The 26,487-nt window shown below is 34.8% G+C and overlaps 1 pseudogene; it reads right to left on the bottom strand.

The window, feature by feature from the left end:
- Positions 1–21,442, bottom strand: part of LOC144225295 (protein S100-A6 pseudogene) — an 85,053-nt pseudogene extending 63,611 nt beyond the window's left edge.
- Positions 21,443–26,487: the final 5,045 nt, after the last annotated feature.

Raw genomic sequence — 26,487 nt, 5'->3', positions numbered from 1 at the left:
TGTTCTCAAAATTTGTTCTCAAATTTTAACTTATCCTGTTTCCTAAAGTAAATTTAATTCTATAGGTTCTAAATGCTAAGCAACTATAAATGATATTGAATCCAAAAAACACAAACAAACAACAACAAAAACAGTAAATTTTGGTTTTCTTTCTGCAAACAATTTTAGTTCAAAGACACTGCACAAAGTCTCAAAATTGGACATTTTCTTACAAGTCATTACCAGCTTTCCCCACTAAGCACATAGTATTTAATTGATAGAAATCATTGCTTAAAGAGGTATGTCTAGGCAAGAATCTAGAGCTAGCATTGTCAATTTCACCATAGCTGTCCAACACTTAGATTTAATCCCATATTTTAGAACCATTCTACCCCTTCTTTTGAGAACTCCCCCCAAACATACAATGAGAATGGCAGAGAGAGTAGTGAAATCATCTCATGGTTACCCCACAAATAGTTGTTTTATTTCTCCATTAGATGGAGAAATGCCAATTTTTGGAATTAGACTATTTTCAGCATATAAAAATATTTCAGGAAATTATAAATATAGACTCAATTAGTCACACTATTATAGCACATTTAAATAATCATATTGAAAAACTGCAGGCTAGTAAGGCTACTTTTGAATTAAATAAGATAAAGCTCCCTCCTCAGAATTATAAAAAATTGATTCTTTTATAAAGCCAATGTTTACTTTTTCTATGATACAAATTTTTTCATGTAAACAGTGATTTTCTGTAGGTAATAATTTATATTTTCTAATAAGTAATAAATCCCCAAATCAAGGGATAAAATTATTAAAGGATCAGCAATATCTTAATTATAGTGCTAAGACTATTGGATATTCATAGTAGTTTATTTCTCAGCAACTCAAATATTCATTAAACCTTAATGTTAACAAAATAATGAAAAGTATTTTTTAATCAAAACTTTAAATTGTATAAGAACTGCATGGGAAGGACCATAGTGTCTAACATTTGATAGCCTCTAGTTCAGGGTATAGTTTTTCTGTGATTGAAAACTTAGATACAGAAAAAGAGACTCTGGGTTGGCAATCAACCAACGACTCTGGAAGAGAACTGTTACCAGACTCCAGCAATTGAGCATAAATAGATGTAGGAAGCTACTCATTTTTTCTTCATATCATTCTTATATTTTCTTTATTCTCTCCTTTCCCTGATCCTTCATTAATATAGCCAGAATATAAATAATAAATACAACAGAAGATTATAATCTTCTATATTGGTTTGGATTTAAATAATCAATAATTCTATTTTATAAAGGTTTAAGTTTGTCTAGTACCTCTAAAACCAAAGAAAGAATACAATAAAATAGTTAATGTCATTTGTCATGATTTGAGTAAATATAGAGTGGTCACATTGGGCATACTGAATCTAACCTATTTATCATCCAGTTTTCCATATACTGTACTTTGAAAAGAAAGAAAATGAATCCACCACTACTAAAAACTGGGCTTCTTGCTACTGCAAAGCTTAAACTTCTCATATCCTCTTCAGTTGCTCAGCAACTGTAATTGTACTGGAATCATTTATATTAAACATTAGATACTTCCAACTTTTATTTTTCTTTCTTATAAAAGGAAAGCTATTGTTAACCAAATAATTTTCTTTAAGGATAAAGGTAGCAACATTTTGAATCTGAATGGGCTCAAGTATATCTTTCAACCTGCACACTTCAAGTCACTTCTATGCAGATTATAAAAGTATCCAGTTAGATTATGTATTTTTGTGTCTGCTGTGACAGATGTTAAAAACCTTATGGCTAATATACATCCTATTTCAAAATAACTACACTGTCTTAGTTGATATAATTAATTATGTTGTGTTTATGAGATAGCTAGTCATAGAAATAAATTCATTATTAAAGAACCAATTTTCAACAATACTTAGAGTTTTGTTTTTATTTCTTTTTCTGGGGAGGGAGGACTATGTACACATATTGGTAAAATGTTGTCCAAAATAGCCAACGATTCTGGATGACTTCAAGCAGAAGCATCATATAACTGACTACTACTCAGAACTACCATTGGACAAAAGATTTGACTATAACTTTGGGAGTGACTTAAATCTTATTTACAGAGTGTAGCAAACACCTATGATGATACCCACATTAAACGTCACCCAGTAAACAACTGTTTTCTGAATCAAAATGAATAAAATAACCAATAGAATATATTATAAAAGATATTATTAATGAACCTGACATAATTTAATTCCACTAGAGATTATTCACCATGACTAGTCTGTAGCTGACTTGTGTTGATAAAAATAGAAAAACCATTTCAGTCTAAATTTTATACATAAAAAGCAATAGAATTTAAAAAGTGGCAAATTATCATATATTATGATTATTATGATAAGTCTTACATCAACACAAGTAAAGTATTCTATCTCAGAGCAGGAAAGAATGTAGCAAGACAAAAAAAAAATTGGGATACCGTTTATGTCTCTAAAACCTTATATCCATCATGATGCACTAAGTATTTATGCATGTAAGGACACTTGTCCATGTAAACTTTGTCCTGTAAGTGCAGTGGTCCCACTGACTGAATATTAACTTTCATATTTCAAAGCATATGACACATTTTATAAGAAAAAGTGACTATTTTTATCTTACATATATTAATCCCAAACTTTGCTTAGTTAAAAAAAAAAAAAAAAATCAAAGTTCATTGGCAAAACCTTTAAACTAGCAATAGAAGATATTTATACTCTAGAAAGAGATGACTTATTTTGGGAAGGATAACACAAAATGAATATTTCATCTATCTGTGCTACTACCCCTTCCTCCCTAACAGTATATTGCATCTTACTCCTAATAGCGTCAACTTGTTTTTAACTTTGAAATTTTAGTTTTCCAGAATTAAACGCATATAAAGATAACATATTTGAATTTGAGGCATTAGATAAAAGTATGATATAATAAAATGCCAACATGTGAAAGATATTGAAATTTGGGGGAATCAAAATTATACAAGAGATGAGGCTAATTTTCTTTAAAAAAAAAAAAGATAAGAGACAAAAGAAATTACTCAAACATGGTAAGATTCAAGTACAGGTCATTTGCTGTGTTAAATAGCTTATTTACATGTGAATGTTTCAATCAGGGGTCAGAGGAATGTGCTGGGCGGAACTACAATGTCTCTCCCACAGAGGTCTGGATGCAAGGGGACTGAACAAATAATAATGAAAATTGCCACACAAATAAGTCATTCACCATTAATCTAAGAAACAGAATAAGATGAAGAAACATAATTCTTAGCTCTAATCTCGCATGCAGTATTTGGTCCTGCTTTAGACTATGCTAATATGACAGAATTCTGAAGAGAATACTTTTAAATGTTACAAAGGAGAACGTTTTGGAAGAAGTAGCTCTAATACTGCCTATGGGCTTAAATGTTTTTTAAACTCGTGCAGTTAGGGTATATAGATCCTTCAGCTTTTCTCACATAGATGTTCTCTTCATGGTTTCTGTCCAAGACTTCTCAATGTAAAAATCTTCTGAAAGACTACATTTCCCCATCCTCCAAGGACTAAGCTGAGAGGACAATTTGAATCACCCTAGGTATTTGGACCTGAGCTTCTCATCACTGTTATTTATCTTTGAATCATTCAGGGTTCTGGAAATGCACATAAAAGAGTTAAACCAACAGTTTAATTAACAGATTAAAATTAACAGAAGTATGGATGAGGGCTATGGGAACCAACAGGCCGTGGCCAAACATCCAGGATCTAGCAATAGTAGGAAGCTATCACCACCTCTAGCGGGACACAGAGATGGAGCAGTGTTATCAGACCTTAGAGGTAGACACTGAGTGGTAGAAGTAGAAAGACAACGCAGTGAATTGAGGGGGCAGAGGTAGAGACTTCTCTGTCTACATCAGGTTTACAAAAGTGAAAGAGAAACAACAATTACAATAAGAAAATTATCTTTTAAATCAATCGTTGAATTGTCAAATTGTTTATCTGATGTGCCAATATGGTCATTAACAGATTTTTTCAGATGTTTGCTTACCTGTAGAGAATAATCTTTCCCTAGTTCCATTTGTATTTTGTTTTTAGATACATCAAAAGCTTGTACTGCAACATTTTTTTAAACAAATTACAGACATACTGATACCCTCATATGTATATAAAACATACTCTTTATGGATTTGTGAAAAATATATCATTAAATATGGATCTTTTAGGAAACAAGTAAAAAGTAAGCTTAATTTTAGAGCCACTTATACAAGCTCTACAGAGGACAAGCATCTTGGTTCTATTCACTGAAGTATCTTGTACCTAGCTCAGTATATGGCACAAAGAGGTATTCAATAAATACTTGTTGGATGAAGTATAAATGGCAACTCTTGCTGACTATAAATTTTTGGTAGTCTATACAATTCCTGTTATTTTATTTTTACTTCAGATACTGCTTCCAGGTCAGATAAGCCTTCAGTGTTTACTACCTACTACCCAGGTTTCTTATAGTTATTTCTGTGACACTGATTTTGGAACCAATTTAAAATGAGAGCATTCTCTATCTTACTTGTACAGTCAATGTGCTGCTGAATCATCATCTCCTGTTCCATAACATGATTCATATGCTTCCTCCTTACCTCCCCCAAAACCCAGATTCTTTTTCACAAACTACAATTAATTACTTTTTGGACAACTGGAGCTTCTTTGATTTTCATGACTCAGGTTCTATGCAACCTCTGAGTTATTTTTAATAACTTCCCAAATTATTTTACATTGCCTTCATTTTGACTCTTTGTCATGCAATTACTTACATCACCACCAATTCTGAAATATTACCTTTAAAGTATTTGAGTAGCCACTTATAAATATGTGCTATACTAAACACATAGACACAGTGATTAAGCTAGTCCTAAGTAAACAGAATTCTTTTAGGAATAGATAAAAAACAAACAAGTGGAAAGAATACAATCCCTCTTTAATTTTTTTCTTTATAAAACTTAACTGTGAATTACACATAGGCTATGTGAAAAGAATAGAATTGTATTATTTATGGTTTGACTGAGGGATTTTTTTTTCTTTGCTTGCTTTTAGTTTTATTCCTAGAATTGATTAATAATGAGTTTATACAATGCTCTAAATCTTCAATGGATGAAACTAGCAATTTTGCAACTAAATATCATAGTTATGTGAACATAAATATTCTAAAAATGAAGATACTAGGGCACCTGGATGGCTCTGTCAGTTGAACATCCGACTCCTGATTTCAACTCAGGTCATGATCTCGTGGTTCGTAGGATTGAGCCCCGTGTGGGGCTCCGAGATGACAATGTGGAGGCTGCTTATGATTTTCTCTCATTCCCTCACTCTCTGTCCCTCCTCAATCACATGCACTCTCTCTCAGAATAGATAAACTTAAAAAAGAAAGATACTATCTGGAAAATAAACTCCTTTACTTTTAAAAGTTAGTTCATGCAATAATAATTCTCTTTCACTTAAATATAAACAGATTAATGTTACCTTTGACCCAAAAATAACTCAGAATTTTTAGTTTAGTTTTTAATTTTAGTATTTGGAATGATTTGGAAGACCAGGAGGAAGAGTACAAACTGAGAAGAGAGGTCCTTAGCCTCACCTTCTTTCTCTTCCCAAAGCAGACACCATCAGGACAATTAGAATCCTGACATGGGCATGGAGACCACCAGCTGCATCTGTGCCCTGTTGGTTTCTCCTTGTCCCTTCTCCGAGCCTCCAAGACACATCCTGGAAGGAATCTGAGCAGGGACAGGAAACAAAACAGAATTTCTGGCTCCCTGGAACCAATGGCATGGCATTTGAGAACAGGACAGAGGTGGACATGGGCTCAGTTGGCCATGTCCCTTTGGGAAGAGTGTGGTAGGAAGATGTCCAAAGAAAGGTCTGGAAAGATGGTAGCCCAAGGCAAGGTTCCAGTTGTACAAGTCTACATTGAGGTGGGGGGATGGGTACCAACTGCATTTCATGAAAAATTTTCATGGAAAGAGCTCAGAATATTATAAAAAAACAGAAACACTCAGAGATCTTAAGGGTTTTTTTTTTTTTAAATCTTATACAGAAAATTTTTTGAGATGCAGTGGCTGTAATAACTCTTGTTTCAATACTCTGTTCTTTCATAACTGCCCTTTCCTATAGTAACTATTACAAAGCTAATAAACACTAATGTCAAACACCAAAACTCAAAACATAATGTATACTTTATATTTTTCTATATGTATTTTTTTGTTTCCATGTACACTGTGTCTCACCAATTTTTACCAGGGAACATAAGTTAAGTAACTGCAGTGAATAATGATAAAAGTGTCAATATGTCCTTGAATCTAAATAAATTATCAACATTTTTTGGAGTATCTATTGGATATACATTACCCATATTAGGATTTATGAATTATTATTTTTCTGTTTACTGGTGTACTTATAGAAAATTGTTTCAATGAGACACAAAATGACTATCCCTTATGTACAGTTTTGACAAATTATTGTTTTTAATAAACCACATAATGGACAAGAGGGAAAGAAATAAAGTCAGATGAAGCATGCTACATTGCCTTCATACAAATTATCAGTTTTATATTAAGCTACAGTACCAATATTAGGAACAGAACAAACAGAGAGATGTCCTTGATCTTGACCCTTTCCAAGGCCACACATTCTACCAGGAACCTGGAGCCTATGTCTCTATGACTGCCAGGATATTCCACTTGGATTCCTTCAGGAACATGTAAAATTCTGCCTCCTTCCTTGAACACAGTGAAAGAGAGCAGTCTTCAGTTGTTTTTTGTTTTGTTTTGTTTTTGTTTGTTTGTTTGTTTGTTTTTTAAATACCCAGGATTCCCTTTTCCTCAAGGGTGACTCATACTGTGAAGGAGACATATCAGAGATTACACTCTGCATGACAAGGTCCCATTGGCCCATACAATCCATCTAATGCCTCCCAGGTCAGACCTAGTGGCCAGCATTTCACAGCAGGGCCTTTGTGACAGCTGATCTTGAGTTTGTACTTCTACCTTTGCTCAATTTCCACACTGTCTCTTTGTGGTAGTTTTCAGCAACAATGTCAGATTCCACAGCTTACCAAGTTGGGTGTTCCCTACGGTTGTTGCTTTAACACCGGCTGCTGGTAGGAAGCAGTTTCCTAAAGACATCTCTGTGACTCTCATCTGCTTTTTGCATTATTTACCTCCTTAAATACTGATCTAAAATTATCTTCCAGATTTGTGTTTTATTTAAACATTTTAAGTTTATATATTTATTTTGAGAGAGACAGAGAGCTAGTGTAAGCAGGGGAGGGGCAGAGTAAGAGAGAGACAGAGGATCTAAAGAGGCTTCTGTGATGATAGCAGGGAACCTGATGCAGGGCTCAAACTCATGGCTTGAACTCACGAAGTGACTGGTGAGATCATGACCTGAGCTGAAGTCAGATGCTTAACCAACTGAGCCACCCAAGTGCTCCTGTTTGTTTTAGATCAGTTAATGAGTTCCTGTTAATTCTCAGCATCATCTCTAGATGGCATTTCACAACAGAGTTCCTGGAGAGAGGTACAGAGTTAGTTGGGATGATCCACAGCTTTTTCAAATAATTAAATTTTAAAATAATTTACTTGAAATCTTTACATCACAATTGACAAGACTCAGTAACACCTTGCAGAGTTTTGATCTTCTCTTCCCTATTCAACCCTAAGCCTGTCTTGTGTCTTAACCTTCTTAGGTGGCAGCAAAGGGCAGAGAAAAGAAATAAAATGATACAAACTGCCATAATAGGTAGCAACTACAGCCATTCCTAGGAGCCACCACACCAATATTGAAAGCTATGCTCTCTTCTAGTCCTAAAGTTCTGTCCCTGTATTACTGGCCACCAGGCAGAACAAACGAGGCAATATAGATTAATAAAAGAAGTTTTCTTACAATGACAATGACGTCAGCAATAGAAGATACAGTAAGTCTCCAGTACTCAAGAAAATCCTAAACTTGAAGGTTCATTACAATGTCTCTACTTAAAACCTACTTCATCCTTTTGTGATCTTTTCTGTTTTCTATAACAGAAACCTCTCACACTCTTCCCCAGGGTTGACTTCATGAGAACATGTTAAAATATCCTGAGCATTAGGAGGGGGCCCTGAAATCTAGGTAATTAGAAGTAATGCCTGCACAAGTTGTTCTCAATTAGACCTTCTGCTGTACTTGGTAGAGCTCTGTATCTGATTTGCATTTGGGTGATCAATATTACCAAATAATGACACAATAATGTCACAATCAATGATGTTTTTCTGCTGTACGTTGTTGGACCTAAGATTCCAAGTTCTTCTGAGGCTTCCCTGGCTAAAGTCAAGCTACTACTAGTATCTCTAATTGCTACTTTCTCCCTCAGGAAGTTAAAGGAAGGGCCTAACAGTTTTCTAAGATGGGGGCTGTTAGGCCTCCAAGAAAGATTCCAATTCTTTTACAGTCTACCTTAGAGAAAAACACAGAGATTTATCTATATGTGCCTATCATCTATCCTCTATCAGTGACCTACTCATCATATCACAACTACTATAAAAGTGATTCTGAATTACTTGTTTGGTGATTAACCAAGCAAATCTACTTCTTTTCTAAATCAGGTGAAGACAAATAGTTAAGTATAAGGCATAAATGATACTAGAAAGCACATGAAGTATCAGCTTATGCACAAAACACTGGCACTCAATATGATCACAGATTTTATAAAAAACAAGCAGAGATTTATTTCCTGCTTATTCTTAAGATATCTCTGTCCCAAACAGGTTTAGAAAAATACATCTAAGCCCTATTCCAAAGATAAAATGGATATCAGTAACTATAGTTAGCCAATAATTACTAGTCGATAATTTTGTTTACTGAGCTACTTCTGAATTATTGGAGCTAAGAAAGAGCAAGCATTTTTAAATTATTTAGTTTTTGTTGATTTTCTAATATAACGTATCTATTCATTTATAGTGATCTTTTTATGCACAGTATGAGTTTGCTTCCAGTGCTACACACTTGTTACAATAGCAATCATTTGCATCCATTAATGTGTATATTGTCTTCCTTTCTACTATTTTTAGGCTGCCTTCCCAGACACTTTTGCTCATGGAAATCTGGAATACCACCTTTGTCTTCTATGTTATCTAAATCTAATGTTTAATAAGTCATAAATCTGCAAGTGCAATATACCTCTGCTGTGCAAATTATTTCACCCGGTCTTCATTTATCTCTAGAAATAGTACACATTTCTCCCAATCAATTTATCAGTTAAAGGAAATTAGATTGGTCATAGATAAGCCTACAGAAGTTGAATTTCTTAATATACTAATATATTCAAAGGCTTTGAAAACTTTAGGCACTTACAATAAATACACTTTGATAAGGTCTTGCATATTACTCGCCCCTTTCCTGGCCTCTGGTCAAAATTCACTAACTTACCTTCTTTCTAAGACCATAGGTTCCCTTCATGCTTTCCACTTTTTTTAGGGGGCAGCTCTTATCTGTGATGTCTTTTCCTATAATTATACAACTGTAACTTATTTAGTGGATATTATGCAGTCCTGTTTTATTTTGTAGTACTGAGTCTTCTGGAATTCTTCAAAATAAAATCAAATCTGCATAATTTTTTGTACATGTGCAATATTTTTAAAATGTTTATGGAGTTCAGAGCATACTATCACACATACACACATGCATTTGCGCACACACACACTCTCTCTCTCTCTCACACACACACACACACACACACACACACACACCTCTTGTTTTCTGCCTCAATAATTTACTTGTGGATATGTTCAACAAGGGACCATAAACAATGGAAGAGCTAAATAACTACACAAGGGAATAACCCAAGAACTACAGCAAACCAGTACAAGATTAATTGCTTGAATAGGGGATATAGACAATAGGGTTCACGGCAAACAAGAGACTAATCATTTAGCAATTCTGAGTTAAGGATTATTCCCCCAGTTGAATACAGATACTTCTGCCTGGGCAGTAAAAAAAATAAGTATTACACTTGGTCTAGTTGATCAGTGAAAGATGTGATCCTCTACTATGAGAACTCCAACACACTGAGCCCTCCAACATTTGCTAAAAATGCTCGATGACTTCCGTTTTTATGCTTTCCCTCCCAAATAACCAACTTTTAATACGATTTCTAAATTTACTATCATATCTTTAACCCATTTATTCAAGAAGAGATGCTTTCATCCCATCCAGCACTGTGCGAACCATTGGGATACATGGTCTGTAGAAGTGACATCATGAGTGACTTTATTTAGATAAATATGACTTGTGATTTGTGACACAAAAAATAAGGCAGACATTGACTCTTCAACCAAAAACTGAGTTATATGGCAAAGTCTCATCTTCACATAACGTCATGGAGATTTTAAGACGAATACGCCTACGATCACAGCTGGATATTGATATGTACAACTTTTCCTACCCTCCATGTATTTAAAAACAACATATGGATTCAAGGCAGAGACCATTTTACTATAAAAGTGGGTGATGCTATTTTACATGAATGTAAATTAAGTTCATAACACACTAACTAGCAAAGCAAATAATTGTATATGCCAAGAACAAAATGATAGTTACATAGAGATTGATGTATTATAAAGACATGAATATTTATCTAAATATGTATATTGGTACATTTCCATCTTATGCTGAACTATTTTAAAGTTTAAAAATAACAAATTAAATAGTCTAACAAACCGTGTGGTCAGATCAGCAAAAAGCACATTCCTGGAAAACCCTGTGTTAATTGAGGCATATTTCTCACCTTCTAGTCTTTGTAGTTCCAGCTCTAGTTAAAAGTACCTTAAAAGAAGTATTAGGTTACTTTTCAACATGACTATGTCAAAACAGCGAAAAAATCCAGTTATTTAGCTTTGCAAAATCTAGAAATGTAAATAAAACAAGATGCATTAATGCAGTCTTGGGCACTGTGTTTTCATCACACTTGCAATGTTTCCCTTAACTTGTGAAATATTTTGTCAGTTTGGAGGGAGGAATAAAAAACAAAAATTTCTCATGTCTAAAGAATTCAAATCCAACTCTAACACCCAAAGAAGTCATTGCATTTCTTCATGGGTCCTTGAAGTAATATAAAGCCAAATATATTGCATTAACTAGTTAAAGTTGAACTGTATTTTTTTATTTGCAGATTTTTATACATCATGTAACAGTCACAATGACATGATTACCCAAATGTTCTAACTACATATAAGAATATCTATTTTATTCGATAAGACAGTAGAGAAAAAGAAAATTTAATTTTTATATCTTAAGGACAATAAAAGGGAAGCTGAGTGATGATCCCCTTTGGGTTTTATTACTAGACCAGGGCATAACCCTTACCTAACCTTCAGACAAACCTTGTGTTTCTTCTTCAACCCACTTATGCCATTTCTATAACTATATCATTCAGTTGTTGTTAAGAAAGGAGTTTTTTAAAATGTTGATTCATTTTTGAGAGACAGAGAGAAACAGCATGAGTGAGGGAAGGGCAGAGAGAGAGGGAGACACAGAATCCAAAGCAGGCTCCAGGTTCTGAGCTAGCTGTCAGCACAGAGTCCAACAGAGGACTTGAATCCACAAAGCATGAGATCATGACCTGAGCCGAAGTTGGTTGCTTATCCCACTGAGCCACCCAGGCATCACAAAAAGGGAGATTTTTCAAATGTTTATTTTATTATTATTATTATTATTATTATTTTATTTTGAGAGGAAGAGAGAGTGACAAAAGCTGGGGAGGGGCATACAGAGAGGGAGAGAGAGAATCCCAAGCAGGCTCCACACTCAGTGTGGAGACCAACATGAAGATTGATCCCATGACCCTGGGATCATGACCTAAGCCAAAATCAAGAGCTGGACGTTTAACCGACTGAGCTACTCAATTGCCTTTACAATTCAGTTTTATACCTGATCTTTCCTTGTCAATGTGTATTATCTTTCCCTAAATTTTTATCCATTATTAGCAAAAGGTTTCCTGAACTAAAGAGAAAACCAGAAAGATTCTCAGGACTACTTGTCCTTAAGGGAAGGATAACTGGAGGTCTGGGAGGGAAATATAGAACAGAATAATCATTCTCTCTACACAAGTATATTTTTACTTTTCTCATACATCTTTTTTACCAATCAAAGGATCATGCAAAAATAACGAGATGACTGCTTGATGCTACTTTAACTAGAGTTCCTGGATGTGACCTGGTTGTTTGGTACCAGTTAAGCAGCTAGAGGTCAGTATAAAGATACCACAGCTAATCACATAATCCCTGTGACTTTATGCAATCACTAGCTGTGTAGTATGCAATAAATTAGGAAAAGGGGATCAATAACAACTGAGAAGAAGAGCCTGCTCTAATCCACTGGAAACACTATAGTAAAGAGGTAAGAAAAATATAAACTTGAATAGGGAAGTAGAGTACTCTGACAAGGTTTAGAGATAAAATTCACATTTGAAACCCACTTAAAAACAATCAATGTTTACTTTTAATTTCAAATACTTCAAACAGTAGAAGACAAAATAAATAAGTACTGCAGGAAAGCATCACAGTTGTAGTTTGTGTCTATTCTCTCAGCACCTATGTTTTAATAATCCACTCAACTGAAATGCAGCAATATGAAGTGAAGTGTAATACTCACAGTAAAGAGCCAAAATTGTAGCATCAAACCTACATCTGCCTGGAGAAAAAACAAATGTCAAAATTCAGTAACTTTACATAAAATCATATCCAAAGGACAAAATAAAGTGTATCATGTCAACATAGAAAAAATAAAACAGGACAAAATAATTTGTATGATTTCAGAATGAGCTGCCTTTGAAAAAGAAGAAATAATATATTATGCATTTACCAGTTACTTCCAGAAACTAAAGGGCTATAGTGTCTGTTCAAGTATAGAAGTGTGTGTATGTATAAATGTGTGTGTATATATATGTGTGTGTGTGTGTATACGTGTGTGCATGTACATACATGTGTGTGTATATGTGTGTGTGTATATGTATATATGTGTATATGTGTGTGTGTGTGTATATATCTTAGGATTGGGTATGTGGTTGAGGATGACACCTGCAAAAACAGCAATTTATCTCAACATTCAAGATAAATAAGTAAATAACTCTAAACTGCAAACACAATTTGCCTTTTCGCCTTTGAAATGCACTTTAAATAGAAAAGGAATTGTGTTTCCCCACACATTCTAGCTGCTTTGTAAACATTAATTAATTAATCCCAATAATACCCTTGTGAATGGAAATAGGTATTTTTCTCTCTGTGTTCTACAAATGAGAAAACCATAATACTAATTATGTACATTTATAGAACTATTTTTTCCCAGGGAGCCTTACTATTTTGCAATAACTAAACAGGCATTAGTCATCACATTGCCTCTGTGAGGTATGCAAAGCTAACATTAAACAAGAATGATTGAAACTTTAAAAATTAGTTATTTTATCATTTTATCATCTTTATCAATATCTTTATCTTATCTTTATCAATTCTTAAAATTGTTCCTACATGTCAGGATAATCCAGGTTAGGTGATAATAACCACAGTAACAGTAATAACTGAGATATTATTTTAGAGATATGAATTTTTTTTCTTTAGAGGCAAAATAAAATTGGCCTTAAAATCTTAGAATTTTCTAATCAAAAGAAAACAGAAGATACACTAGGAAGATAGGGAGTTAAGGAAAGTGATAAATTTATTAATAAATATCTACTCAGTTCTGATAATGAAGCATCCATTGTTCTAAATCCATGGAATATAGAAATGAACAAAACAAAGATCTGTCCTCATGAAGCTTACATTCCAGAAAAGCAAAAAGGCAATAAAAAAGTAAACAAAATAATTTCAGTTGAAAAATAAATGTCAAAAAAAAACACAGACAACAGGGTAAGAAGGCAGAGTGAGGGTCCCGGCATGTGCAGAATAGGAGAGGGATATAACATAGAGGTCAAGTTCAAGATAAGAAATAGATGGAAACCAGCCAAGAGATACCAAGCACATTAACTTTAAATATGATAGAATGAAAAGAAGAAAAAAATAACTAAAATAAAATAAACAGATTATATTCATCTCATTCCCTAGCTTAGTTTCAATACTGCTCAATTCAGTGCACAGTTCATAAAAATCACTACATGTGCATTTAATACTTATATATAAATACATACGTAAACACAGATTTCTGTAAATTTTTCATCTTACACCATTTGTGTCAATGCAAATATTGAAATTACTTTTGCACATTGGACAACTGTGCAAAACCCAGCATAGTAGTAAAAGTATCACTGAAAATCAAGAGAATTTATCTATTTGCCACAGAGACACACGCTACCTTTGGTTTCTTTTCAATCTTCTATTTGAATTGTGTTTCACTTGGAGAACAACATCCTTGATTGAAGTGCAACCTTGTACTCCGTGAGGAGCAATGTCATTCTCTGGATCACCTATTTCCTACTTAAAGCCTGTTTCTGAACTAATACTTTAACAGCCTGAATAAGAGTAAACTGTTACCTCAGCAGTGAACCAAAAGCAGCAGCTGACAGTCAAAAACAGTGCATATTTACCCTTATACTTCCCTATCAGGAAAAAAGACTTAAGTATATCTAAAGTTTTAATGATGCTGGAAAAAGGAAATAGTAACTCTGATCTGTCTCCAAGAGCATAAAAATATCGTATTAAGTAACAAATGAACATATTGGATATTCTTTTGTACTTCCATCAGTGAAAGAGGGAAGCATTCCCTTTCCACCATGCAAAGACCCTTCCCATTTCTCTAGGCTAAGTCCCTGTTTTTCCTCTACAATAATCATGACAGTGGCCAGGATGCTTCAAACTACCCTCCTGAACACATTGAGAAATTGTCTCTTCAACTCTTCATTTATTTTGTCCTCCAACTTAGACCATTTATTTCCTTTTACTCTAAGTCTTATCCATCCTGCAAGCCTCACTTCAAAGCCCCTTTTCATCACTGTACAGACTTCTAAGATTACTCTAAAAAGAAAGCAATTCTCTCTCTAACTCTTCTAGAATTTATTTTTATACTTCACTTATGACATTTATCATATACTGCCTTGATAACGAGTGTTATTTAATATGGGGTCACTGAAACTTAGCTCTGTGCTTGCAGGAGTACAGGAGACATCTGGTCCAGCTGTCTAGCTAGTGTAGGAGACATTCTCCATACCACTGGCCAATGTTCATCTTGGCTTGTTTGGCTCCCCTCCCTAATCCTGCTCCAAGGAGAAGTGCACATTTTACCTATTAAATGCAAATATACAGAACAAAATCTGGTGCAGAGTGGCCCCAGTAAATCTCTGTTGAATGAATGAAGTAATTTAAATTTGAACAGTCTAACTTTATACTTCACCTCCTCACACTTAGGCCAATTGTGTCTCTCTGTCATTTTAAGTCATGATAGTTACTCTAGAGTTCTTCTTGCTTTTATGCCAGCAGATATCACATACTTCAAGACAGGTTATGTGACCACACTGGACATTTCTTAATCATCTAAGATAATTTCCAGGCCCTCTCTTCTTAGGGACACTTAAAACAGACATAAGAACAGGGTTTACATTCTTCTGAATGTCTGGTGAGTGTGAAATACGTCTACACTTAGGACATAGTATAATACCCAGCACAGTATAAAAAGGGAAATAGCAAGTTTCACTCAATACAGATTAAAAATCTGTTTGTGTGAATGTCATAGCATTGGAATGCCAGTACCATATCAACCCTGGTAAGTACATCCTGATAATACTACAGTCTATGTGTATTTTTGAGATCACATTCTGGCATTCAAAAGACAACCTTTATTTTCCTTATAGTTAGTTGTCTGTCAACTTTTCGCAAGAAAACTGATGATAAAGACCACTGAACCATGAAGAAGAGATGGAGTATAGTGTGCATATGCATGCACATATGGCAGGGAGAGGTTCAAGTTGCAGAAAAAGTAGCTAGATTGAACTTCACATTGAGCAGAACAGGTTCAGAGTTGAGATATCCTTTACCGTGTTTTTCATTCCTTTAACTTTTAGCCAGCCAGGATATCAAGTATCTCAACAAGACAAAGGCATGATGCAATTTAACAGCCAAGTTACTGTTTGCTGGCAGTATATATGTACTGTTGCTCAGGCTTCCATTTAGATATTAGGTACATTTTACTGTCATCATCTTCAGGAAATGTACTTTTGTTTTTTGCTTCTAACATCTGACAATCTTTTAAGTATAAATGTATTATTTTCAAATTTTATTTGTAGAGCTTGAATTCTAGTTTTATTTACTAGTTTCTATCATATCTTTGTGTGAGAACAGAGTAAGGAGGACACTGGGTATCCTACCTATATTTTATTTTATTTTTTTTTTTAATTTTTTTTATTTATTTTTGCAGGAAATAGAACATGAATGGGAAAGGGGTAGAGAGAGAGGTCAGACACAGAATCTGAAACAGGTGCTAGGCTTTGAGCTGTCAGCACAGAATGCAGGGCTTAAACCCACAAACTGTAAAATCATGACCTGTGCAAAGTCAGATGCCTAACTGACTGAGCCCCTCAGGCACCCCCCCTACCTATATTTTAACTAGAATAAACATTAAATATATATGTATGTTTTGGTCAAAATATTCTGCTAATTTAATGTATTTCTGCAGAGAGAAAGATTCCTTATGAGAATATAAGACAGTGTTTTCTGGGTTGGTATTCAAGTTATCAGGAATGAAACTGTATTATTCTATCCATTGGAAAGATTATGATAGTTGACAAATGCACATAATCACTTATTATTGTGATTGAAATTAAAGTGTTGAAACAATAAAGTTTAGTTAATTAATTCCTCATGATGTATGGCTTTCCACTATTTCCCAAAACTGTTTCCATTGCTTTTGCCCCAAAGGAATTTAAAAAAAAATTTTTTTAATGTTTTATTTATTTCTAGGAGAGAGAGAGAGAGAGTGAGCAGGGGAGGGTCAGAGAGAGAGGGAGTCACAGACTGAAACAGGCTCCAGGCTCTGAGCTGGCAGTCAGCACAGAGCCCGACACGGGGCTCAAACCCACGAACCGCGAGATCATGACCTAAGCGAAAGTCAGATGCTTAACTGACTAAGCCACCCAGGCGCCCCCCCCAAAGGAATTTAAGAAGAAAAAAATTTAAAGGCTTTCTCTATGATCACACAGTGTGCTATATACTCTGAAATGAATTATGTTCCTAAATATGTATATTATGTGCAAACAATGATGCAGGTTTATCATGCATGGTGAGCAATGAAGTCCTTCATAACTGAATCAATGGAATTTCTTAATTTTATCACACTGTCATCATGATTCATAAAAAGTATATAAAGATCCATCATAGAAATGAGAGAAATCTCTTCCATCTTCAATAAGTAAAACCAAAAGCAATGTGTACCTAGAGATTAGATCATCTGTCAGTTACAATGCATTATTGCAGGTTCTTGAATTATGAAATATGTAGTTTTCTGAGTGGCAAATTTCATGGCTGAGGGAGTACCGATTGGTTTCTCAGTTCACAATGAAGTACGTGGAATTTGGGATGATTTGGGCTCCTGGGGACTGGATGGAGCATATGGTCATAGTTATTCATAAGAAGATTTCAATAAGAAGTGGCTCTAGAGCTATAGAGCTGCAGTGTTAAGAAAGGTGGGTAAGTCTTTAAAGCCTATTACCTAAACATGACCATTCACCACCAATGATGTCTATCAATGTGCTGTGAGCTGTGAGCATTATACAGAATCATGATTTCTAATTTTGTTATCATTACCTTGGTTGTATATCCTTGAGAAAGCCACCTAACAGTTCCAGAGCGATTTTCATATGTACTTTGTAATCCTCTGGACCACTCCAGTGTAGAGTTCTTAGAGGTAGTGGACTCTTTTATTGTGAGCCAAACAAGAAGACTTCAGGTCCAAATAAATGTTTTACTTGCTTGTCTACACCTGTCAGTCAACAGCATTGAAAAAAAATGTTTATTTATTTATTTTTGAGAGAAAACATGACTGGGGAGAGCCAGGGAGAAAGAGAGATGGTGAGAGAGAGAGAGAGAGAGGGAGGGAGAAAGAGAATCTCAAGCAGAGTTGAAGTGGGTCTCAATCCCACAAACTGGGAGATGGTGACCTGAGTTGAAATCAAGAGGCCGACATTTAACCAATTCAGCTACCCAGGCTCCCCAACAGCACTTATTGAGCTCCCACTGTGTGGAAAGACTCTTACTTGAAGAAATTTGACACCAGAAGTAAGGAGCTGAAAGCCTCTGCCTTCCAACTGTTGAGAGAGAGAAGACAACAAATGAATATGCAGTGGTGGCTTATTTTTAATCCAGCATTCTGAATGCACACTAGATAATGGAACTCTTCTTTTTTAACAGATGCTTATTTTAGCTGTGTTATCAACAGATGTGACCCTCAAAATGCCCTTTAAGAAAGAGTGGGTTTAGCTATCAGCCTCTAGCTGAAAGGTTTATCTGGCTTTGCCTCAGTCTTCCACCTTATTCTCAGGACACCCTCTGACCAATCACCAAGCAAGGCAGTGGAATAAGAGCCTGGCCATTCCCTCCCAGTGGAAGATTCCATCAATGGGCAATCTTTGTTCTGGGGACCATGAAGGGTGACGTCCATCATGGTCTGATAGCACCCTTTCACAGTCCTGCTTCAGCTCTTTCCTGTCACAGATATTACTGATCAATAAGTCTTCTGCATGCTTAATTCCATCTCTAAATTTCTTCATGGAAAATCTAATTTTCAACAGATTTTTTTAAAATTTATTTATAATATATTTTTCAGTGATAAAAATGAATGAGATTCTGATACATGCTAAAATGTGCATGAACCTTCAAAACATCATGCTAAGTGAAACAGGTCAGTCACATAAGATTGCACGCTGCATGATTCTATTTTTTGTGAAATGTGCAGAACAGACAAATCTTTAGAAGCAGAAAGTAGATTAGTGATTGCCAATGGACAGAGAGGATGGGAAGAAGGAAAATGACTGTTAATGGGTGTGGGATTATTTTTGAGGGGTTAGAAAAATGTTCTAAAATTGTGGTAATGGTTGCACAACTCTAAATATAACAGAAGATACTGAACTGTATACTTTAAATAGGTAAATTTTATGTATATCTCAACTAAAGCCATTTAATACTTTATTTTATATGTTTTAATATTTTCTTAAACAACAGTACTCCTAGGAGACTGTGGGGGTTATGTGCTCATTCTTTACTGATAGTTGTCATTTCCCAGTGTATGAGCATGGAGCAGACTAATTCTTCCATTTGAGAGAACTGAAGTAAAATCCAACAATCACATTTTACAAATGATTTACACATTTTACACATTAAACTAAATTTGTATAAAATTCTAATGTTTCAACCTGAGTTTGGACAGGCTGAAAGCCAAGGCTCTCTGAGGGAGTATTTTTTCACTGCTTAGAAGTTTACTTTTCTGTTACTTCCATGACTAGGATAGCTAAAGGTATCTACAACCCATTTTGTATAGATGCATATATAAGTATATATCTGCAAAAGATTGTATGTGAGAATTTTCCTTTTGGTGCAGAATTGTCAGATGCTAAGTATTTTACATTTAAGTCACCTACAGCAGAGACAAGACATGTGCTTATTAAAAAGAGGCAAAACTGTCCTTGTTACCGTCAACCATTATTTCATCTCCTCCATAGAATCTGAGATGGAACATGGCTGTCATCAAACCCTTTGCTTTGTGTGGAGTCCATGTTTATGATTAGAGGCTAAAATTAAGAGTAGCAACTACTGAGAGACTACATGCAGTGCCTCAAGAAAGGGATTCACGCATTCCATTCCCTGGTAAGATGTTTGTTTAGGCGGATAAGCAGCAGATCAGTCTCAGAGCCTGCCTAGGGAGTGGGAAAAGAATGTTTGGGATAGTAGAGCCAAGATATGGCATACTGGTGGGTAAGCCTATATTTCTACCATTTGGCATGGCAAGGCATATGAGTTTTGTTGGACCACATGGATGCCACAGAAGGTAGCTAGTTGCACCTATTTTTTGCATTCCACATAAGAAGACCACTTTCAGGGTAAAAGGATTCCAACAGCAACCAGCTGTGGGTTAGATGAATTGTTCTGGGAGCAGATGAAGTGAGATAATGAAAAGGATACAGTGGGCAGATGATGAAGGGTCAGAAATACAGAATTCAGGTACCTTAAATTAATAAGCTAATTTTTATAAAAATACACCCAGAGTTAGGTCAGAGTTATCACGTATTAAGTATTATAATCATTACCACCATCTAATTCTGGTTTCCCAGAAGGAAGCCTGCAGTTTACCAATCAAAACTGCTTATTTTACTCAATCAATAGTCTCTACTACTTATAGTGATTAACAACACTACACTTTTCAAATCACATTTACTTAAATTCATTCTTTAAGGAAAACACCAATTAACTTCCTATTATAGACAATTAAAAAATCTGCACACTAATTAACATCCTCTCTACTAAATTTGAATCCACAAATATTCAAAAGCAAACTGCAGTGAAAATCTGGGGGGTAATACATTTCTATTTCTCTGTAATGTAGTAATAAATTATTCTTGAAAATGCTGCACAAATATTTTCATTCTCTAAGTCATTTAGAAAGAAGAAGAGAGTAGTATAGTGACAGCTCAGTGACATCAAAATATTGAAGACAAAACTGGAAGATTTCAAGAAAGCAATCAGACTTAGCTCACTAATTTTTATATTTGGAGAAAGCTTGATCTTATCTTATATATTAAGAAAGTATTAATCAATCATTGCCATGATCACAAAAACCAGAATCTCGTTAGAAGAAACACCAAGCAACGTTTTATAAGGTAAAAACTGGGCCTTGTTTGTTTCTGTGTAGCCTGTACCTAAACCAATGTTTAACAATGTGAGTTCAATAAAGTGTATCTTTAATGTGCATGGAATGATCTTTTCCTTTTTTCTCCAACACTCTCTCAACAGTCATGAAATGTTGTCCATTTTACACTAGAAATCTCTTTACTTTTACACTTTTCTTAAAACTCCCTCCAAAATTCTATCAGAGCTTTGTCCTTTGCTTATTCTTACAACAATCTCTCCAGTAGTTTCTCTTCTTGCACAATCACTGCAGTACCTTTCTAGATAGGTCAGAGATTTCACTCTCGTACTGCCAAACCTCCACTGTTTCTGGTGTGTTGTGTAGGATGCAATCTAAACATCTTAGTAAAACACACAAAGCCCTTATGATCAGTCTCAAAGCTACTCCTTTATGTTACTTCAGCTACTTCTGGCCACTTCCTCCCCAGATCTGATATGCCTATGCCTATTAGCAACATCCAGTATCTGTCTACAACATAAACAAGCCATACTCTTGTATGCTTTTGTGTATCAGAATATTACCTTCCCCATCTTTTTCTCCTTCAATAACAGCCATGTCCTTGTCCTGCACTGGGTGCTGGGCACAACCATATATTGCATTCAATAGACATTTGTTATATCAATACATATCTCTGATGTCACCTGTGTCTTAAAGCCTTATCCGACTTCCTCAGAAGTAGAGCTGTTCTTATTATACTTTGGTTTTACTCTAGTTTTTGTGTGTTTTAATTATTTGTAAACATTTATATCATTTCCAGTAGCAATCCAGGGGTTTTGCCGCACATCCACATCCCTGACACCCAGGAGAGTGATGGGATTGTGGAATGAATCAAAAAAGGACAACGAATGAATGAATGGTTACAATGATAGGAATATATATCCAGATATTTGAAGAAAAGCAATTCATTAATGCAGACTGGGTAAGCCCTAAATTAATGCTTGTTCAGACAAGGTCCACACAGAAACTTAAAAAGTCATCACCTTTAAATAAAAGGGTTTGATTATGAAATGTGTCTTAGAAAAATAAAACAAAAAAAAATTGAATTGCTTTTTTGCTAATTCATTAATCCATAAAATAAAATGAATTCATGTAATTCATTAATCTATAAAATATTATCAACCGTGTCTATTTATAGATGAGAAGTAACAGAAACACCCAAGTTCATGTAGGATTTGATTCCAGGCTTTCAAACTTCCAAAGCAGTCTGCTTTGTTATTGTTGTTGTTGTTTGCTTTTTACCAAGTTAACATGATAATATTTGTTGTCTCTAATGAAAGTTAACAATTACACATCATTCTTTCATCATATATTGGATCCTATCTCAAATTGGTAGTCACACTGTATATAGAAAAAAATCTAATACCAAACTTTTATTTCCTTTGTTTGAACTCACACTGATAACATTCCTCAGAGATAAGCTTGTGTATTTTTTGTATAGTTCCTTTCATACGCATGCATGTATATATCTTAGCATGTTTTTATGTATAAAGTATGATTTTGCTAAATGAGAGTCAGGTGGATATGACAAAACAGATTATTTCCTATTCTAATTATGAACTCATAGAAAATGTTATTGATATATAGTTTCTGAAGAAGGGCATTAATATTTTTCATTATACCAATTATTAAAAATTATAGATAATTTCTGACTTATGGAAAAACTATGGAGGCTTCTGTATCCTAAGATTTGGTTGTTGGAAAGCAAAAGGACTTTTATTATCAATAGTAAGAAACAACAGACAACAGGGTTTAGATATGGGACAAAGACTATTAGCTATTTTAAAATAATTTCTCAAGGAAAGAAACAAAATAAAATTTTTGAAGTATACAAGAAATCAGATGGAAATTATGTTTGTTTTCAAAAGGGTGAAATAGTTTCCCACAAAAGGAAAAAGATGGTACTAGAGAATACTGAGAATACAGAAACATCGCATTGTCTGTGTTTTTCTTTGCTGTGTCTTTATGGTTGAGAATAAATTACATTACAAATATAAAAATGAAAGGTATAATAACATTAAAAATGTTTTAAATATTTTGGAATATTCTAATATTCCACCTTTGGTTGCACTTTAAAATAATTAAAGTATTAAGGAAGATTCATGAATATATATACCAATAAGCTACTTAAATACATATATTTCTTTTAAAAGTAGCTTATGTGCATGTAACTGGACTCACAGCCTGTGATGGTTCATTTTATGTGTCAATTTGACTGAGCTAAGGGATGCCCAGATAGCTGGTAAAGCATTATTTCTGGTGTGTCTATGAGGATGTTTCTGGAAGAGATTAGCATTTAAATTGTAGACGAAGGAAAAGGCCCCTCACCAATGCATATGCGCCTCCTCCAATCTGTTGAAAGCCTAAATAGAACCAAAGGGTAAAGGAAAGATGAACTGACTCTCTCCTTAAGCTGGGACACTGATCGTCTCTTGTCCTTAGACATTGGTGCCCCTGGTTCTCCAGGCTTAGGACTTGCACCAGGAGGCCCTCTGGCCCTCTGTTTCTCAGGTCTTCAGAAGCCACCGGGGAGTTACACAATAGTTTCCTCTGCTTAGAACTTCAGGTTTATGGATTATAACTGTATCACTGTCTTTCCTGGGTCTTCAGCTTACAGATGGCAGATTGTGGGACTTCTCAGCTTCAACAATCATGTGAGTGAAGCCCACAAAACAAATCTCTTTCTCTATGTCTCTATATATCCTACTGGTCCCATTTCTCTGGAGAAACTTAATACATGACTTCATTCAAACAATGAACACAGGAAATTTTTTCCCCAACATATTGAAATATTTCCAAAATTTAGCCTTTATCCCACCAACCAGATGAAAAAAATATATATATATGAAGTGTTATAGGCTACGTTTCCTGAAGTAACATAATACAACTACAATTTACTAACCCCTTTAAATAACAAATATCAATGACAATAGCAATAAACCCATGGAAACAAACAAAAGACTGCTAAGGAAATAATATAGACTATTTAGAAAAAAAACAAAAATAAAACATTATCTTCTAAATTTATCCAACGAACCGAATTAGTGTTTAGACATTATTTTATACCTCTGGTCACTTTTATTTTAAAATAAACATAAAAAAAATAAAACCATTCCAATNACACATACACACACACACACACACACACACACACACACACACAAAGCAAACCACAGGGAGAAATTAATGAAATTAAAGGCCTACTACATTAATTCATTAAAAACATGGTGGCATTAATTTGCAAATATAAAGAAATTTTTAGAAAAATGCACCAGCAAAATAAAAAATGCAAATGGAGATGTAAAAACTGAAGACTTTTAAAAGTTTAATTCTATGGTAATAAATCAAAAAACTTCACACAAATATATGATTTTTGACATTAGCATAACGCTATTATTGAGAGAACTATTAAATAACTTTCCACCAAAGAAACAGAAGATTTTTTGGATCGATCAGTAAATCTGTCAAACTTTTAACCTAATTCTATAATTTGTTCATGTCCTAGTACTCTACTTAACTTGTTCTAGGAGAAAAATAGCATTATTTTTTTTTAAAACTTACTAAACATATCTTCAAATAATTGAATAATGGTGGTAGCAACTATTAAGTATTTTGTCTGAGTCAAGCACTAAGAAGGTGTCTTACATTATCTAACTTAATCTACATTACAACATCCCGATTATAGGTACTATAATTTTCCACTTAAAAATGATGACACTGGGGCACATGGGTGGCTCGGGTGGTTAAGTGTCCAATTTTAGCTCAGATCATGATCTCACAGTTCTTGAGTTTGAGCCCCATGTTGGGCTCCGTGCTGATAGCTTAGAGCCTGGAGCCTGATTCAGACTTTGTGTCTTCCTCTCTTTCTCTGACCCTCTCCAACTCATCTTCTGTCTCTCTCTGTCTTTCAAAAATAAATAAACATTTAAAAAAAATGATAAGACTGGTTTCAGAGTTAATGTTACATGCCCACGGTCATCAGCAGTAACTGGTAGAGGTAAGACATAAACCTAGTTTTATCTTCCTCAAAAGTTCATGTTCTTAACCACTAAACTGTACTACTTCCCAGCTAAAGACATTACTGTATACTTATTATATTATCTAATTATGCTTACTTATAAAATAATCCATGATTTCCTCACTGAATGTACTGCCAGGAAAAATACTGTCTCTGCATACCAATTTATCATCCTTTGACTCAAAGAAAGTAAAATTAAATTGGTACAGCTTAAGTAAATAAAGAGTAACCAGCCAGAAAGGTTTTCTAGGTACTCTGAGAGTTCTCTTTTCTCCACTTACACCAACTTGTTTAGGTGACTTGCTTCACCCATAACTGTTACATAAACTGTATCAAAAAATTCCAGACTAAAATTGAGGTTATGAATTCTAATAGGTCTCCTTACTTCCACATTTCTGTTCTAGAGGCAGCCACTTTATTTGCTGGCCCAGATTATAACCACAAACTTTGCAATGTGATCAGAGCCAAACATTTGCACTTCACTGCTAAAGCATTTTGTTCATTCACTCGGCTCTGCATCAGGAACTTCATAGGAAAACAAAAATATAAAAGAGAATAAGGAAATTATTCTGATTGAATTTAGATATTCCTGATAATCCATTTTTGGAGGATTTCTAAGACAGAAATGGAAACCAAAACTCCAAGACAGGTCAGCCACTGAGCATTCATGTAAACATGCCCCAACGTCAGGAGCTGTCTCTTGCGGGTAAATGAAGTAAGACTTGGCAAAGCCAATCAGACTCCATCCTTCTGGTACATGCAAGTCAAAGCGTGGCTCCACACTGAGCACTGACATGACAGTGGACAACAACTAGCAAGAACCTATGTAGTTGGCATCACGTAACTTTAGGGCAGTGTGGCCTGACTGTGCCTGATGGGCAATGAGAAAGTCTACTCAGAACTTGAATGTCAGATCCAGGTGATATGATGATATGTTTTTATAATTTAAGGTAATTATGCTTAAGTATCAAGTGATGTGTTTGGTGGGAAAACAATTTGGTAAGGTTAACTAGAAAGACCTCATGATAGACAAGAAAATTAGGCTGACCATGCACCATGTCTCTTACTAGGATATAAGCAGATTTGAAAAGTTTTGTGTCCTCTGATATCATTTGCTTTTAAACAAATTATTTCTGTTTAACTGAAGTCAATTCTAACTTCTATAAATTGCAACGATTGTGTGCTCATCTCTGTTTAATTTTCATCAAGCTTTAAACCCACTCCTTCAGAAAATTCAGGCCTATCCACTCCCAAGAAATCATGTGGCACTGGACCAAAAGTTGTTGCCTCTACTGAAATCTGGCCCAGCACCAGAACTGTCAGCCAGGGTTGCACAGACTGCAAACTATACAATCCTGTTTGGCATCATTCATGAGAACAATTAGGTAAAAGGTACTCCATACGAGTTGTGTAGCACACAAAATGCACAGCTGTATATGTGGCTTCTGCCTAAGATCCACATATAATAATTTTTGCCTGCTCATTCTTTGATATTGCACTTTCTGTTCCCTAACCCCTGCTAGACTGTAAGCTCCCAGAGGACAAGAATTTTTGTCAATTTTGTTCTACAATATACACCAAGTAT

Source organism: Crocuta crocuta, unplaced genomic scaffold (genome assembly GCF_008692635.1).
Source record: "Crocuta crocuta isolate KB4526 unplaced genomic scaffold, BGI_CrCroc_1.0 scaffold496, whole genome shotgun sequence".
In the NCBI taxonomy this organism is placed as follows: domain Eukaryota; kingdom Metazoa; phylum Chordata; class Mammalia; order Carnivora; family Hyaenidae; genus Crocuta; species Crocuta crocuta.
The sequence above is the reverse complement of the archived record's forward strand: the minus strand, read 5'-3'. Positions and strand labels throughout refer to the sequence as shown.